Raw genomic sequence first — 6,816 nt, forward strand, 5'->3', positions numbered from 1 at the left:
TGTTCTTACCTGAAGTAAATATATGTGTGTGTGTGTGTGTGTGTGTGTGTGTGTGTGCGCGCGCGCGCGCGCGCGCCACCTTCTTCTGGTTTAAATATCAATCATATTTGTATTTGCAGAATATGTGTGATAAGATACAATTCACAAAATGCTTCTGTTCACAGTCTCTGGTTCGATTAGATCTCAAGAGTTTACTGAGTTTTTCCCGGATTCATATTTTGAAAATTTTATTTTAGGCAGATAAAATTCTTTGACAAGTTCTGTTATCAAAAGACCTTCAAATAAATCCTATATAAGTCAATATAAAGGATAATTTTAACTTTTAAATACTGTAAATTTCTGCTATGAAAGCACATAGTTATACATAAAATCTGAGAATTTTAAAATATATACATCAGTTAAAAATACCTTAGTAGAAATAAAAAAAATGACTGTCAATATAATTATCTGACCTCATTATGAGAGTTATAAGGAAATTAGCCTATCTGACCACTACCTATATCTAAACAGTTTTGCTCTTCCTCTCGCAGTCGTTCTTGTGAGTGACATCGTCTTTAAAACCTGTGTGGCATTCCCTGATGCATCACGATGATACCTAGAGAAGACAGGGCAACCTGAAAGTCCAGCTACTTCCTGAAGATCATCCACTTCTTGGATAATTATCCAAAATGCTTCATTGTGCGCTCAGACACTGAGCTCCAAGCGGAGGAGACAGATCTGCAAATCCCTCCACGGAAAAGCTATGGTGTTAATGGGTAAGAACACTACAATCCACAAGGTCATCTGAAGACTTCTGGAAAACAGCCCAGCTCTAGGGAAACTGTTTCGTCACATCTGAGGGAATGTGGGCTTTGCATTCACCAAGATCATGGTGCTGGCCAATAGGGTGTCAGCTGCCCCTCCCCCTACCCGAGCTGGAACCACTGATGTGTATGGTCTTGGTGCCAACTCACCACACTGGTCTGGTGCCCAAGAAGACTTCTTTCTTCCAGGCTTTTTTCATCACCACTAACATCTCCAGGAGCACAATTGACATCCTGAGTGATATGCAGCTGATTAAGACTGGAAGCGAAGCGGGAGCCAGCATTCAACTCTTCTCCTTTGAGCTTACCATTCCGGAAGTGCTTGGCACCACAGAACTGCATGCCTTCTTCCTGGAGGCTGTCGGCAGTGCTGCCAGTGTGTGTGCAGATTGGTTACCCAGCTATCGCCTCAGTATCTCTTTCTATCATCAATGGGTAGAAGCAGGTCCTGCTTTGTCTCACCTTCCCACTTGCTGAACAGGTCAAGGTCTTCTTGGCTGACCCATCTATTTCAGTGGCTGCCACCCCTGCTGCTCCTGCGTCTGCAGCAGCCCCAACCTAGGAGAGAGCAAAAGAAGGGCCCAAACAACCATATGAGTTTTGGTCTCTGGCTAATAAATAACCAAAAAGCAAAAGCTCAACCAGCTTTATTTGTAAAACAAGGAAATAAAAGCTCACTTCTCTTTAAAAAATAAAGTGTAAAACAGGTTTGAAAGCTGTCACTGCATCACTCACTGCTCGATACCCAATTGAAAACGGTCTTTATGACACAGGCATTGAGCTGAAAGAATATGCAGTACAGTCTTCCTTCGCCATATCGCGGTTCACCTCTCACGGTCTCACTGCATCGCGGATTTGAAAATTGTATATATCTAATTTTGTATCGCGGATTTTTTTTGCTATATCATGGGATTTTGCGGTCTATAGGCATTTTTGTATATTTATTATTTTAATTATTTTGTGGTAAAATAAGCAAAATACGTGTGGGAAAGATTGATAACAGTGTGAGAAAGGTTTATAAGAGTGTGGGGAGGGTTTATAAAACCTTAAACTATATATAAATAATAAAATGAATATAAGGTTGCTACTTAGCGGATTTTTGTTTATCACTGGCAGGGGGTTCTGGAAACGAGCCCCCGTGATAGACAAGGAACCACTGAAGCTAATGAAATCTTGTATGTGTACCTTATTTCTTTTTGAACATCAGTCTTTTACTTTGTAAGAATAGGAGTCTGTTATAAAATTCTGAGCATAATTGTTATAGGTGAGTATGTGTTTCTTTTAGAAAGTCTGCAATATTATAAAACTTGAATACTTGTTTTTAATTTTTATTTATTTATTTATTTATTTATTTATTAGAGATGAGAGAAAGAGACAGAGAGAGAGGAGAGACAGAGAGAGAGAGAGGAGAGACAGAGAGAGAGAAGGGGGAGGAGCTGGAAGCATCAACTCCCATATGTGACTTAACCAAGCAAGCCCAGGGTTTCGAACCAGCGACCTCAGCATTTCCAGGTCGACGCTTTATCCACTGCGCCACCACAGGTCAGGCCAAAACTTGAATACTTTTAAATAAAACTTTGTTTTATACTATAATGAACAATGCTGGTTTTCAAAAGAAATTCTACTTATAGAGTATGCATTAACCTTTTGTAAATGATTATAATTAGAAAGTCTTAGACTCCCATCCAGTGGTAGCTCTAGAATTTCCAAACTACAGGAAAATCCTAGGACACAGTGGTCTGTTTGAAAGGAAGGACAAAGACATGTTTTGATAGGGCGGTATGGTAGCAACGCCATCCCTGTGACAGAGCTTTCCCATTAGTGATGGCCTGGGCAAGCAGATAGATGGTCACGTTCAGGGAGGCGGCAGTGAGGAGACACCTCTCTTTGTGTCATCTTTGCTTCTTTGGCTAATCAACTAAAGATAAAGAAAATAAATTTGAACACAGATACTCTATAAAAGAAGGGGAAAAATTAAGAAACTATAATCTCTTACATCTTAAATTACAAGCTCTGTACTTCAGTTATCAAAACATGAGATATCAAATGCAAATAAAGCACAGGAATAAAATTTGACATATCTTATAAGTAATTCTAAAAACCTGAGATTATAGTGCACTTTTGATTCTATACTAGCACTATTGTACATTTTTTTGGATAGCTATGACTTTCACATACATTTCAAGACAGGAAATAATAATTTGTGTGACATCTGCTGTATTCCCCCTCCCCCCCCCCCGGGTGCAGGCACATATAAGAAAGCAATCAATGAGCAAGCAATCAATGAACAACTAAGGTGCCGCAACAAAGAACTGATGCTTCTTATCTCTCTCTCTTCCTGTCTCTCTGTCCCTATCTGTCCCTCTCTCTGTTTCTCTCTGTCTGTCAGAAAAAAAAAAAAGAACATGAAACAAAGACTTTTTAGTTAACAAACCCATGCTGATTCAGCCTCAGAGGAATGGTGATAATGAAAAGGATCATATACTATGAGAAATACTATTCTATTGAATGACAATGTTCATTTGTCTGATACAGAGAAACCCACTAAAGAATAAAAAACAACCTGATCTTATTTTTTTGTGTTTTATCTGCACTTTAAATAGTTAATTTTTACCTGAATAAAAACCTGTATTAACAAAGAATTCATGCTGACACCAAAACTCTTTTCCAAAGTTTTTTTTTTTTTTTTTTTTTTTTGAAAGCTTATTGAAGGAGACATTAGTTCCATTTCTCCAACATTTTAGCTCAGGACTTTAGGGATATAAACAATTATCCTCATCCGGCATAAAGTTGAATTTCCTGTCTTGGAAAGCAAATGTATACACAGTTTGATTCTACTTAAACCATTCTATGCCATGAGTTTCTAAGTTACTTGGACATATTTTCCACTCTTTTTTATTTCTTAGTGTGAAAATCTAGTTGACTTGTTATCTTACAGTTCACCCCCCCCCCAAAATGAAAGAGTACGTTACAGAGGAGGCATCTAATAAGATAGAAAATCAGAATGAATGTATATGATCATCTTTTGTCTCATAAATCCCAAAAGACAATATAAATAAATACATTTGAGAGAAAAAATATTATTAAAAAGGGAAACTGGCCTTAGAATCTCAGCCTATCGGGACATGCAGAAGAAATATAAATCGTATCGCACCAGAGTTAAGCTGATAAAATGTTAGGCTGGCAGGTGTTTACGGAAAATGTATGTATTTTCTCATTGGGAAATGCACATACAAGCTTTTATAACTTCGATAATATACTTGAACGATGTTTCCTTTGCTTGATGTATAATCATACCAAGTAGGCAAATATATAATCGTGAAGTCTAAATTATAACTTGCTAGTTTTATTCAAAATATGTTTTGTGAGTTACTCTCTATTGAATGACTTAGTAAACACAACTTATGTTATTGCTAAGCTTTATCTCTGTTGGTGCCATGTTAAGGCGCATACCAGTTTTGTTTACCATGCTACCCAAATAGAATGCACATTTTCAACTTCCCCCACCTTCTATTAACTATTTTTAACCTATAGCCCACTTTGTACTTTTGACATAGTAGAATAAAGAGGAAGAGATGGTTCTGGTATAGAACAGGTTTTCATTAGAGTGAATTGAGTTCTTTAATCAACAACACACTTTTTAAAAGAAATTAAAACCAATGTTTAGAGATTTCCTGGTTTTCTAATGGTTTGCTTTTCTCTTTTTATAGTAGCCTTAAGCTAAAGTGAAGTTAAAGTTGGGGGTGGGGGAGACAGGGGAAGTTATGCAATCCAGAAGTTTGTTGACAGAACGTTTTTGATGTCTTCCAGTTTATAATGGAAAGTGAACTTCCCAGAATAGTATGAAAAGCAAGTGAATCACATTATTCTCAGTCAAAAATTTAAATGCAAAACAGTTCTCAAAATGCTCATGTTTAAGTTTTGGGTTTTTGTGGCAAATTATACTTCATGATCAGCTTATTCTATGTGAAAAAAAAAATCTATATACCTAATTATGAAAGTACTAAGTAGAGGTGATAAAGCTAATTCCTGTTCTAAGAAAATTGATTTTTTTAAATGTTTCCATACTTAAAATAAATTGAATCCTTTAGCCATAACCAGGAAAACAATTAAAATAGGTAGTATTTCTAAATATTTTCTTTCAAAATCTTTTTTTCTCTAACTGTATGATTAACAAAAGAAGTCTAAAACTCTAAAACTAGCCTGGTTCTGTATTGTCCCTATGAAAAAGCATATTTGTGGTAATTTGACTTATTTTAGTTGCTCTTAATTTTTTTTCTTCAGGTGAGAGAAAGGGAGATAGGAAAGTAAACTCCTGCATGCATCCCCAATTAGGATCCACTTGGTAACCCCATCTTGGGCCAATGCTTGAGTGCCAAACTATTTTTAGTGCCTGAGACTGATGTGCTCCAACTGAGTGCTTGGGGCCATGCTCAAACCACTTGAGCCACTGGCAACAGGAAGGGAAGACAGAGTGAAGGGTGAAGGGGAAGGAGGAAGAAGCAGATAGTCACTTCTTCTGTATGTCCTGACCTGGAATCAAACCTGGGAATTGAACCCAATACATCCATATGCCGGACCAACACTCTAGCCATTGAGCCACTGGCCAGGGCCTTAATTTTTCAATTTTTCAATTTTTTCTGTCATTTTATAGTCAAATATCCATCTGTATTATTGCAATATTATATTTTTTTAATTATTTTGATGGCAACAAATCTTTTTAAATCCCTTTTTTTATAAAAAGTATCACTTAATATCATTTAGCAGAATTTTATTAAAATTTAAAACTTTTTCTCTTCATAGGACAATGTCAAGAGAATAAGGAGAGAAGCCGCAGAGTGGAAACTATTTCCAAAAAGTACACCTGATAAAGGACTGTTATCCAGAATGTATAAAGAATTTATAAAAATCAATGATAAGAAAATGAGTAACCCAATTAAAAATGGGCCCAACACTTCAACAGACTTGCCACTAAAAATGATATACAGATGGTATACATAGGCATGTAAAAAGATTCTCCACATCGAAGATCATCGAGGAAATGCACATGAAAGCAACAATGAAATGCCACTACACATTTGTTAAGATGGTCATTCCAGACACTGAAATCACCAAATTCTGAGGAGGGGAATAAACAGCAAGATCTCTTATTCATTGCTGGTGGAAATGTAAAATGGTTCAACCACTTTGGAAAATGGTTTGGTTGCTTGTTATAACACTGAACATATTCTTTTCATATAATCCAGAATTGTATTCTTTGGTATTCACCCAAATGAATTGATACACATGTCTATATATTGTGCATGTCTGGGGACACAGGGTATAGAGGAACTCTCCGTACTTTCTACTCACCTTTGTTGTGAACACAAAACTGCTCTGAAATGTGAAGCTTATTAATTACATTTTCTGAAACATGTTTTTCTTTAAAGCTTCAGGTGATGTACCTTTTTCCACTATGTTGCAATATTTTAAAGCACTTCCCTCCACTTTTTAAACATTATTTGGGGAGAGATTTAGTCATACCTTCTATTTGGAAAAAAGCAGAAGAAGAGAAAAGTTTTATAGTGCTTCTCACTGTTTCTTTGGGTATTTATAGACTTTTTTTTCCTTTTAGACCTTGTTTTTACACCAAGTTCCTGTCCTGCGTAGGAGTAGCTTTATCTGTGAGGACTATGTGACATTTATTTAGGGCTTATATGCTTAAGATTTCTCTTTTTGGCAATATTAGCCACCTCAACAATATATTTTTTTCCATGTGTGTTTTTCTTTTTTTTTTTACCCAGAACTTTTCAGACAACCTCCCCTCAACTGAAAACATCCATTACCTCTAGAATTCTACCTCAGTACCTGTGAATTCATTTTCCATTGGTGGTTAAGATATATAAAGTATATAATATCGTCATCCATTCCCTTATTCTATCCATTTTTGCCTTTAAAATTTGTATTTTTTTAATAAATATCGAAAGATAATCACTGTTAAAGTGAGATGCAAAACTCTAGTGGTTGCCGATAG

General features: G+C 36.2%; 1 pseudogene; it reads left to right on the plus strand.

Annotated features, from left to right (window-relative positions):
* Nucleotides 1-588: 588 nt before the first annotated feature.
* On the plus strand, nucleotides 589-1,365 carry LOC136379491 (large ribosomal subunit protein uL10-like; annotated as a pseudogene).
* The last annotated feature ends 5,451 nt before the right edge of the window (nucleotides 1,366-6,816 follow it).

This window comes from Saccopteryx leptura, chromosome 8 (assembly GCF_036850995.1).
Source record: "Saccopteryx leptura isolate mSacLep1 chromosome 8, mSacLep1_pri_phased_curated, whole genome shotgun sequence".
Taxonomy (NCBI): domain Eukaryota; kingdom Metazoa; phylum Chordata; class Mammalia; order Chiroptera; family Emballonuridae; genus Saccopteryx; species Saccopteryx leptura.